Genomic DNA, 12,006 nt, shown 5'->3' on the forward strand with positions numbered 1-12,006 from the left:
AGCTGTGATTCTGGCACAAACATTATATACAGTTTTGCCTGGCAGCCCGCACGTGTTTCTGCTCTTAGGTAATAGTTCAGTCCAAGGTATGAGCCCACTCATCCAACCCCTACACACACAGGGTTCTGGGCCTTAGGTACTAACACCTCTGCTTCAGACCTTGTGCTGGAGACAAGGGATAGCTGATCTCATCCCACTTGTGTAGCGCCGCATGTGAGCCCTGCCCGTGGGGCTTCAGGCTCCTGGCTGGACAGGACTGAGATGTGAGCTCCACTGTGCTCTGAAACCTGCAAAATGCTACTTCTTTATTCCCCACTTCCAGTTTGGTCCTCTCCTCGCTGGTCCTGGGGTGAAGCTGGGGAGAGGAGTAAGGCACAGCACTGTGCTCTAACCAGCATCTTTCTAGCAAGACCCATATTTACTGGATTTCAGGCATTTTCTCTGTGTGTACCCCCGATCTTACTGTGTTTCTGTTTGTGGTTTCCAGAGCAGGCACAGGGATGCAGGGTGTAGGCATTGAGCTTCCTGAGCTGAAGCTGTGTGTGATGTGTACGGGGAAAGCAGGGAAAAGTTGCAAAACCCAGGGGCCAGAGCAAAAGATGTGCAGCTGACATGCTGTCCATAGTTCAGAGGACATCAGGGCATGGGCAGCATTTGGAAAAACAGTCCCTGGAGAGGTTGCTAATGCTGGCAGGAGCCTGGCATCCTGGCCCTTGAGGGATGAAGCCCACATGTTCAATGTGCCATCCCTGGGCTGGGGTGCTCTGTCACCAGTGGGAGGTAGGGCAACCCCCTCCCCAACTATGTGCTAGGCACCAAGAGCTGGTGGCCTCACCAGCTGTGGAGAGGGACCTCTTTGTGGCTGGCACTGAGGGGCTGTGAGATGGGGTAGGTGCTCTCCTTGGCCTCTTGCTGTTGGGTGGGTGCCATGGGGAAGGAGTGCTCTCCCCTCACTGCCTCGAGCCCTTCCCACCAGTGAAAGGCAGCTCCTGGGAGGTGTCCATGGCTGGGTTGGGAACGGTGGATCAGATGAGGCAGTGAGTATCTGTCTGCAAAAACTTTTTCAGGCTGTTATTTAGGTCATCCGTAGGGTCCCCAGGAGCCAGGTGACTGTGCCCTCATGCTGGGCATGCCACAAACCAAACACTTGTCACTTGACTTCACCACAGCCCTGGGACACTCTGGGTTTGCCTTTAATTGAGTGGGCAAGGTGCCTGCCAAAGATCAGCTCGGGGTCAGTTCCAGATCTCCTGGGTGCAATCCTGTGCCAGGCAGGGAAGCAGGGAGCCTGATATCTTGCCCTGATGACCGAGGGAGGCTGGTGTGCAAAAGGCCACCAAGGCTGACAGGCAGTGTGCCCAGGCACCACCCTCCTGCCTGCTCAGGGCTACACAGGAGGGATCATGTATTTAAAACTCTGTGTGTCAGCACTGGGGCTGTGAGTTGCTCCTACACCCTGGAAAGTTATTGACAGTGCCAGTGGGTTCAGCTGCAGTTATTCACATTGCTTCAAGAAACTGAGGGATCCCCAGGCAATGGAGCAAACTACTGCAGTGGCATCAGCCAGCTCCTGGGATGGGAACATCACACTGCTCTGGAGAGGACAAACCCTGTCTTGGTTTTGAAAGACAGTTGTCTGTCAGGGAAAACTAGAGCGTCTCTTGGAATGGAGAATGTAAACCCCCTTCCATCTAAATTATTAGAATTTTGCAATTAGGGGCTTTCAAGGCAAAGATATGGGAATAGGAGTAACAGTTCTTTACTAGGAATATTAAAAAAAAAATAATATATATATATTATATATATGTATATATACACAACTGTAGTAGTAAAAAAAACAAAAACAAAAGCAACAAACACAACAAACAAAACAACAACAACAACACAAAAAACCCAAACAAACAAACAAACAAACAAACAAACAAAAACAACAAAAAAAACCACACAAAACCAAGCAAACAAAAAACCACCACCAACCAAGCAAGGAAGCAAACAAAGATCCTGGAAAAAAACCCTGACAGAGTCAGGGATACGACCTGGCACCCTGGTGGTCAGGGTGTTGGAAGCAGTCCAAATAAGTCCTCCTGGAGTAATGGATGTGGTTTTGTGGAGTAGAGATGGTCCTGTAGAAAGTCCAGTGGTGACAAGATGGATCCAGTCTTCCTCCGGGAATCCAGTGTAAAAACAGGATCCCTTGTGTCCTTCAGTCCCAGTTTTTATCTAGCTAGGAACAGCTGGCTCCTCCCCCACTGTGTGGAGCATCTCTCAATGGGATGATGGAATGTGTCATGTCATTGGTGGGCCCTAATGGCCCATTATCAGAAGATGTCCCCTGGAGGATGGAGGATGGAAAGAGATAACAAACACTGCCACACCTGGTTTTAATGGCTGGGCCATTATCAGAAGGCATCCTCCTCCCTCCCCCCTGGAGTAAGGAGGATAACACATCTCCCAAAAAACGGCTTTTAACAGATGAAATAGAATACCCATTTTTAGGTTACATAATCGAAGACAAACCCTTAGGGAGATGAGTATGAGAGTAGCCCTGGAAGGTGCCAGCCTCTCAGTGGTGGTGCTGGGAGGGACTGAAAGAGTAGCAAAAACCTTTGTACAGTCCTATCTGTGTTTTCCCCATTATAAAGAGCACAGAAAGTTTTCTTGGTAAGAGCTGCCATAAATCAAAAGCTGAACCACAACCAGGATCTCTCCTGAGATGTGCCCTTGAGTCCCAGACGGCAGGGATGAGATGTGACACTGATGTTACTCTGCAGCATGTTTGTGGTCCAAGTTTGGTCCCACCATACTCACACCTCTCCTTGTGCGGAGGTCAGCAGGTGTCCTGTCCCCTTCCCTTTCTTGGGAACAAGGTTGGTGTTGGTGGTGAGAGCAGGGCCTTGCTGTTTCCCTCCCAGATACCAGCAGCAATGAGGTTCTCAGAGCTCCTTTGGGGAAATCAGAAGTTGATTGTGTAAAATTTAGTCATCAGGGTGGGGATCAGCCTCCTGGGACCATTACTGCAGTTGGAGTTACTCTTCCAACTTTGTCACCAGTGGGAGCTGGTTCCCCATTTCCAGGCTCTGAGCCACCTCCCATCCTTAATGATCACCATTTCCTTCAGAAATATGCCCAAAAGTAATTCCAGATCCTATGCCAGAGCTGACAACACCCAAGACCTGGTGCTGGACACCCATCCCCTTGCAGCCCTGCCTTCAGGGTGTGCCTTCAGCATGACCAAATTTTGACCATTAAACTTCTCCAAGCGCTTGAAAAGCAATCCCGTTGCCACAGGCTGGGCTGACTGGCACCATGTGGTGTTACAATTGCCCAGAAATTGCCTTTTTGAAACTTTTATTTGCAACTGTCTGCTTCTTTACCCTGTCTCAGCTGTAGGGCTGGCAGCGTATTAAGACAGGTCACTGCCTGGGGCAGTTGTTTCTTAAATCATTTTAGATGTGTCCAAACCTAGTCACATCATCACCTCTGCATATAAAATCCAAGAGCAAATATAAGATATTATGGCATTACAGGCCATAATATCACAACAGCCTGTGGGATGAGTCTGGCCTGACCTGTGGCATCCTCTTTCTTCTCCCAGACCCTGGCCTGCTGGGACCCTGCGTCCCCGGGTTCATGCAGGGAGCTGAAGCAAAGGGAATATGCAGCCACAGAGAAGCTGTCTGCCCCGCTTCCTAAGTTGTGGTTTCACTGGAGCATTTTAGAGAACATGGTGACTCCATGAGCTTTCCCAATAGAAAAAGCCTCTCTTGCTTTGGTTTTTCCTGGTGGTTCTCTCTGCTCAATGCCGTCTTACAGGGTGAGTTAGTATTTTTGATATTTTTAGATGCCTCTCAGCCAATGTCAGGACTCTGTAATTAAAGGAACTGTTCTGGTAGCTGGATGTTGCCAAGCTGGAGCTCTTGGTTTGAAACTGCCTTACCAGAAGTACGTGCAGTACCAGCATCCTATCCCAGTGAGGGGATGGCCATGCTGGGAGGAACAGGATGCTTTGGGCACCTGGCCACCCTGTCAGGAGGGATGGAGGGGCTTGAGAGGCACAGATGTGGTGGGCTCTGTTTTTTTTTGAGACCTGAGATTCTGGAGCTGTGCTATTGCTCCCTCGATGAAGGTGGCAGGTAGGGTGGCACAATGGAGACCAGTGCATCAAAGCCTCTTCTACTGCATCCTCTGTGCCCTCATTGTGTCCGGAGTGTGTACCTTCTCCAACCCCACCATTGGGGTCACTTGTCCCAGAACCTGACTGTGCCTCGACAGGTTAGGCAGTGCCTGTCTGAGCCAGCAAAGGCTATTCCCTTCACAAGCTGAGAGATAAACCTGAAAATAACTTTATTATCTTCCACTTGATCCAAATCAACATCAGTCCCAGCTATAAATAGCCATGCATATATCGAGGTGGGTTGCAGGGTGTAGAGCACGATGGGGGCACTGTCCCCTGTTGGGTGCTGACCCCACTGCAAGGGGACGTCTCTGCACCAGGCTGCAAAGTTGCTGCTTTGGCCCGACCATGCTGGCCATGCTGAGGAGGGCTGTGCCCCCAAGGTAGCTGCAGGCCAATAGGTGCAGAGGCTTTGTGCCATTGAAAAACAGGTCCCAGAAATAGCTTCATAAACACTACCCCATGTACCCTCTCTGACATGGAGCCTTGCCCAACGCATTACTCAAAAATCCTCTGGCACCATTACAGCTGCAGGGCCTGGCCCAGAGGGGTTGCTGTGTGGGTCTTACCCAGCTTCCTCCTGCCCATGATCTCACTCACACTGATGTGCTGTGCTGTGCCATGCTGTGCCATCCAGGGTTTGCTGCCGTCCCTGCGGTGCTCCACGGTTGCCAGGGCTGGGCTCCTGATACCCTATAATTTAATACTTTTGCCCCAGAATTTACTGCTCCCCTGTGCCATCCTTCCCCATCCTCAGGGAGCTGTGCATTCTCCCAGCTTCAAATGCGGAGGATTTTTGGGATGGAGGCAGCAAAAGAAACTGTCTGAGGGGAACATGGTAGGGCTGGGTGGGTCAGTGAAGCGGGTGGGCAACTAACTGGGCATTTGGCATAGAAACCTGTGGTGTTCCCTCCAGGTTAGGAAGAAATTGTTACACTGGTTAACCTCTTGTCTTAGCCAATTGGAACAGCCAAACTGGGACAAATCCCTTCTTTTTCAACTGCATGTGCTTGCTGGGAAGGGGTGCCATCCCCTCACAGCATGGCCATCTGTCCTAATACACATCACCGGGCTGTGATGCCAAGCTGGCACATTTTACCCCAGCTCCAAGGTGTAGTTTCCTCTGGCCTGGCTGGGTGATGCCTATGGCAGCGGCAGCCACATGTCTGCCCACCTGTCTTTCTCCCCAGCTTCTCCAGATTGGGAAACATCTCTCGTGGCATGCTAAGTGAGGGAAAAGATGCAGTGATTTGCAGTGTACCAGTTGGGAACCTGGCCCTTGTCCTGGCACCAGCAGGCATGTGTAACAGCAGTGCAGGGACAGAGCAGGCTGGTTCTGCACCAACTGCTGTGCCACTGGTCAGTAGGTTTGGAAACTAGAAATGTAGGTGCTGATGTTGGAGTGATACTCCAACTTGGGGCTGTTTTGGGGCTCAGGGTCACAAGCAGCCCTTTGCAGTCTTTGAAGAAGTGGCAGGGCAGGGAGCCCACAGTGTCTCCAGTGCATCATGCTGGGCTCCGGCCAATGCCCTTGTGCTCGCTTCTCTGAGCATTCAAATTAACCACCAACATCAAAGAGGATGGGCGTTAAAAAAAGAGAGGAGAGGTTTTGTTTACTTTAATCAAAAATAATTTGTGGCAACGCATCTTCTTCCAAGGCAAACAGTGCGGGAGCCTGTCCATGCTAATTTGGGAAACGGAAAGGGAGTTAAATAAAAACATGAATGTCTGACAGAGAAACAACTGGTCTTGAGCACCAAAATAGAGCCAGGGATGCCAGCTGGAGCTGGAGGAGCTGGGGCAGGCCTGAGAGGGAGGGGTGAAATCCAGGGCAGCAGAAGGGAGGAAACCTGCTGTGCTCCAACGTTGTGCAATAAAGGATAATACACTCTGTGCTGAGCCTTGCGCCAGCAGCCAGGTGCAACCTGCATCCTGGGTGGGCATGGCTGGGCTGCTTGCAGGGAGGAGATCTATTTATGTGCTATACAAGGGGTTTATATGTTGTGTGTCTGCCCACTGTGCTCAGGACTGAAGCTTGGGACCCAAATGGGCCATGTATGGAGACACACAGACCCCCCCAAACTCATGTGTGTGGCCATAATTGCAGGAAGAGAATTGTCACCTCCCACCACTCTCATGATACCCTAAATGGCTGTTGTCCCCAGCATGGATGTTGGCACTGGTAACGTGTCACCACCCTCTGTAGCAGTAACTTGGGGATCGACACACCCTGGGGATCCCCTTGCAAAGACTGCAGGAGGATGTGTGGTGGTGATGCCCCTGGCCTGGCAGCAGACATGGTGTGGGAAGGGGTCCAGGTGCTGCTGCTGCAGGACATCCCCTTCAGCTGTGTTTCTGCTGCAGGTCTTTTGTGTGCCCCAGGCAGGGAGGGCCTGAGGCAATGCTGCTGCATGGTGCAGAGCAGGCAGCCAAGCTGCAGCAGAGGTGGCTCCAGCTCCCCATGCTGCCAGGTGAGGTGGCAGAAAGTGCCACCTCCAGCTGATGCTGAGCATCACCACAAGGCTCCTGAAAGGCCTCTGGCGTGCCACCGTGCCGCTGGCATCTGCCTACGGAAGGGTGACCACAAGGAGCCGGATATGAAAACCAGCTGCTTTAGTGAGCACGGTGATGTGTTTGGGCAGCGGGGAGGAGTGTGCAACATCCATACCTGCTTGTGGGAACGGCACGGGCTGTCCTGAGCTGCAAACCTGTTCTGGCAAGTTTCCATATGCTCTCAGGGAGACCTGGGAAATGCTCCTCGTGGCACCTCTACCAGGAGCTGAGGGGCTTCCCAGTGCTGCAAGACACTGACAGAAGTCCCTGCAGTGTATTAAAGAGGATTGGACCCAATCGAGCCTGCTGGGGTAGGACAGGGATGGGGAACCAGCCAGCAGGTTTTCTGAGGCTGCTTCTGTGTGGCTGCTGGCACATTCTCCATTAGATACGATGCTTGATGTTGCTCAGCTCCAGCCCCATTGCAGCTTTCCTGTGGTCAAAAGCAACTAAAATTTTGCCTCTGGGCTCAGCACTTAATAACATGATGGTCAGCAGGACAAAATAACTTTGCATGGTGGGACACCAGGGTACCAGCACCAAGGGCCACAGAAGCCCCATGTCATCAAGCACTAGAAATTGTTGTTTCTGAATGAATGGTGGAGCTGAGCCTTGGCTGTGCAGGGACGGGGGTCCATCTGGTGAAAGGGTTTTGAGCTACAGAGGACGTGTCTTGACTTCAGCCCTGTGTTTACCAGCAGAAATGTGCTGCCTTGACAGTCAGCACCTGTCAGTCAGACCTTCCTTGTTCAGGATATTCTACATTGGCATGGTTTGGCTTCACATCCTCACCTGTTTTCTGCAGAGTGGGGAATGTCTTACCTCTCAGAAAGGGATTAATTGCTTGACTATATTTTTAGTAGTGTCTGAAATTATCTGAAACTGGAGCAAAGGGGAATGTGGCACCGGGGAGGTCAGAACCCCAGGGATAGCTGGCTCAGCTGCACCCTGGTAAGCATCCAGCTGGAGCTGCAGGAGCAGATAGCGAGGAATACAGAAGCATATACAATACCCAAAGCAAACAGAGCTACCCAGAAACCCCAGATCTGCGCCTCTGTGAATGACAGGGCTGGATGGCTCTGGGGACGGCTGGCACAGGTCAGTACTTCAAAGAAAGCACATGTACATCTGGCCATGCCAGCTTCTTAAAATAACCAGATAGCAAGTCTGTTTAATGCAAGGAGAGTAAAACCAAGGCAGATTTTCACTTTCTCTTTGGCACAGTCCTGAAGTAGAGGGCTTCAGGAGAGCTGTGCAGACATACCAGCCAAGCTGCAGCAGTGCCTCACCAGTCTCATCACAGACAGGCATTTTTCAAGGCTAAACCACATACACTGCCCTGATGGCTGCCCATGCCTGTGTCACCCCAGCCTACTCCTCTGGGGTGAATATATGCTGATGTCATTGTTAGTAATATGACACATGGGCATTTTCCCTAAGGGCATTTCTTTGAGAAATTGGACTGAGGAATACCTTCCACTAAGTACAGTTAATTGCTAACAGGAGCAGGGAGTTGAGGAGTGCCAGCCCTGAAGCATAGAAGTGGAGCAGGGGGGAAGGAAGGAACCAAGGTAATTTGGTATTCCCTTCCCATCCAGGTAAATTTGTAACATTTTCAAAAAATAAGGGACTCAGCCCTACCTGGCTGCCCAGGACAGAGGACCGTGGAGCAGCTTCCTGTGAGAAGGCATTGGCTGGCTCCAGCATCCGATGGCTGTGGAGGGGGAGCATTGCAGGAATTTTTCCTGGAAAATAATTACATGTTTGACTCAATTGCCCTGAAAGAAGCAAGAACAGCCTGGTCCACACTGAGCTGCACAGCAGGGAGGTGATGTCACATCTGTTGGGATCACGAGCCTGTATGGGACACCACTGCCTCCCTCTGCATCAGCACAGTGGGATGTCTCATAAACCACAATTAAATGGTCCCTGCGTAGCCCGCTTTCAGGGCCTGCAGGACCCCACGCCGGGAAGAGTTGTGAATATGCTGGGACAGAGGTCTTGGGTTTTGCTCTGTGCATCACCAGCCCAGGGGAGTGACTTTTCCGTGGTTTCTCCCCAGAACTTTGGCAGCTGACAGCCAATTTCGTCTGTTCCCCCTCCCTGCTGTGCCCTGGATCCTGTGAGGGTGGTGGTAGATGTCCTGGGGGCCCAGGCAGTGGGCCTTGCTTCTCTAGGGTTTTCTTCCCCTGTGGTTTCTGCAGAGGGCTGAAGGCTTTGAATTGCTGAAACCAGCACAGTTGAACCCACAACTTCCTCCCACCCAGTTGTGTATACAAGAGAATACTGGTGTGGCAACATGGGCAGTTGCCTCCTCTCCCCTGCAAGAGCCCTTGCCCCTGGGCTGGGAAAGGTTTTTTTCCTCAGGCATATTATAATTCATTAATTAGGTAGTGAACATTGTGGGCTGAGGTTTGGTTTTCACCCACTGTGGTGTCAAATGGAGGTCAGGCTCTTGGCTCATCCCCTGCCTTCTTTTAAGGGCTATGCTGATGGCAGAAGGGCATCTCTGCTGCCTGCCCTGTACTTGGCATGGGCAGGTGTTGGGGCCTGGCACTGGCATGCATGGTATGATTGACTGTGGTGCAGCAGCTGCTCCTTGTGGTCTCAAGGGTGGGGAAAGAACACAGAGGGTCTCCAGGACATCCCCCAGCATTCCAGTTCAAGGCAGGGGGAACTGTACAGAGGTTGGGGTGACCCCAGCATCAGCCCATGGGGTGTTCCCATTTTTGCCAGGTGAAGGATGTGGCACATGCTGTTAGCTGGCAGGATGGCAGTGCTGGCTGCAACCCCTCCCTGATCCCAGCATGCCTACAGCTATTTTTACAACCCAGAAACACTGCCAATGCCATGAGTTAGCAAAAGTTTTGGCATTAACTAGAGCATCTTCCTCATGACCTGGAAAGGTTCAAGGAACCAAGGGCTGGTGCTCATTAGTTCTTGTGGACTCTGATTGCAGCCAGACTCTACCGTGGGATGCAACATGGTGAAATCCATGCAGAGCCACCCCAGCCTGGATGGAGGAGATCCATCCGCCCCATGAAGGCTCATTGCATCTCTGCCAGTGTATCCAGTCCTCCTGAAGCTCTCCCCTCGCCTTTTAAAGTGCTTTTCTCATTTGCTACACTGTTATTTTGTTCTGAAAGAACTTCTGGAGATTGCTTTGTGCTCATCTTACTGGGAAGAAGCAGAGCCACCCTTCTGTTCTCCTTGCTCTCTGGCGTAAGGAGGCTTTCTTTTCCCCTTTTATTTTAGCACTTTGATGTCATCATAATTTATTTTTGCAGAAGAGTTGTTTTCATGGTAAAATGGAAATGTTTCTCATGGATGGCTTTAGAATGAAAGGCTGAGTGAGTAGCTAAAAATAGCATAATGTGAGCCTTTGGCTTCACATTATGAGTGACTGGGCTGGGCAGGGGCTGCTTTCTGAGCTGGCGAGAGGACTTGGTGGTCCCCAGGGCTGTGTTCAAGGAGATCCTTGCCAGTGGTTAACCTTTGCTTCCCTGGAGTACATGGCTGGTTCACCAGCCAAGCTCAGGATTGCTTTTCTCTGGTGCTAACCTTGGTTATGCTGCATTAGGGGCAGACATCTCCCTCTCCTGAGATGTGGTCCTCCAGATATGTCTCCTCTCCTTGTGTGAGCTCTTGATGGCTGGATGAGGACACAGAATCCCCACAGGAACCTTGCAAATGGCATGGGTGCACAAGGCAGGGCTAATCAGGAGAGGCTGAAGCCTCCAGCTTCTCCCCACCTCCATAAAGGAGAAAGTCAGGAGCTGATGAGTAGGATGAAGCTAAAGAACTGTAACTGAATAGCTGGGTCTTTCCAGCCCCTGCCTCTCTCCCCAGGGGTGCATCGAGGGCTGCCGCTGTGGGAGTTGGATGTGTCCTGAGCAGGATGTGGCTGTCAGCCTTTATCTACTGGAAGTAATACTGCTGGGGAGAGCTCTCCCAGTAATGTCTCTCATTACATGAACTGACTGCCCCACTAGGAGGAAAGTTCATTCCTGTTTATCCTGTTGACTCATCTTGCCTTTCATCTTCTCTCTCAGATGTAGCTTATTATACGGTGCTATAAATAGGATTTGCTTCTGATTACATTGTGCCCAGCTCTTACCATTTCTTGCCCAGGCGTGATGTCAGCAGAGAGCCTCCTAGCATGGTGGTGTAACATTTTGTTATGGCTCTGGGAACGGGAGTGGGTGGATGAGCTTGTCTGGGACTGTCTCCTCCTTTTATTTTTGATGGCAATAGCTCTGAGGGTGCCTCTGACCAAATCTCATCACAGTATCCCTTTCTGCTGCTCACTCACACCTCTTCTGTCTTCCAAGCGCTGACCCCAAAATCCCACTGCTGTGTGCCAGGCCCCACTGCCTGGCTCCCAGTGTCCTGGAACTGCAGAGCAGAACCGTTCAGGCTGTGACCTTGCTTATAGTAGCTGTGAGCAGCTAGGCAGCATGACAGATCCATGTCCCAATGGACAGTGACAATGCAGTGACTTGGTGTCCCGTGCTTCAGCTGCATATTAGCAGAATCCAGCATATTTCCTGAGTGTTATTTCAGAGCCTTGTAAGTGTGTCATGACTGGCAGGAAGACCATCTTAGAAGCTTTTTTGCTGTGTAGGTGCACCAAGTAACGCTGCAGCCATCTCTGACGAGGAGGGGCCAGGCTGACTGGTCTGGCACAGCAACACTCCCAGGAAGCATCAGCACATTGCTCAAAAGCATTTGATATAAATAGACGGGCAGCTCAAACTGAAAGCTGTAATCGTGTATGTGCCAACATGAGATGGAAATGGGTAAACACAGGTGGCTGCTGTGTCCACCAAATGCAGTTCAATGACACCACCAGCATCTCACAAGTGTGGCCCAGTGACATAAATATCCTCAGCATGGCTGTGAGGCGGGGAGCAGGATGAGCAAAGCCCGCAGCTCCGATAGGATGAGAGAGTCAGCAGAGATTATGGGGCCTTTGGCCTCCTTGTCCTCCATACAAATCCACACCTGGGAAGTTAAGGACATTGAAAATTATGTCAGGGGGCTGACCTTGACAGCAAGCACTGTGGTGCCAGGGATGTATGCTTGGTAGCAGTCTCTTGCAGAGCTTGGGGGCTGGTGGTACAGCTCCCAGCCTGAGGCACACTGAAATCAGCTTTTTACTGAGAAATTACTTTCAGCTGCATGCAGGCAGGGTTAAATTGCAGATGAAAGTCAAATATTTATGTCATTCAAATTAGCATAGTTATCTTCCAGGTTGGGAAATCTTGAGCACTGATTCC

Source organism: Hirundo rustica, chromosome 12 (genome assembly GCF_015227805.2).
Source record: "Hirundo rustica isolate bHirRus1 chromosome 12, bHirRus1.pri.v3, whole genome shotgun sequence".
In the NCBI taxonomy this organism is placed as follows: Eukaryota; Metazoa; Chordata; class Aves; order Passeriformes; family Hirundinidae; genus Hirundo; species Hirundo rustica.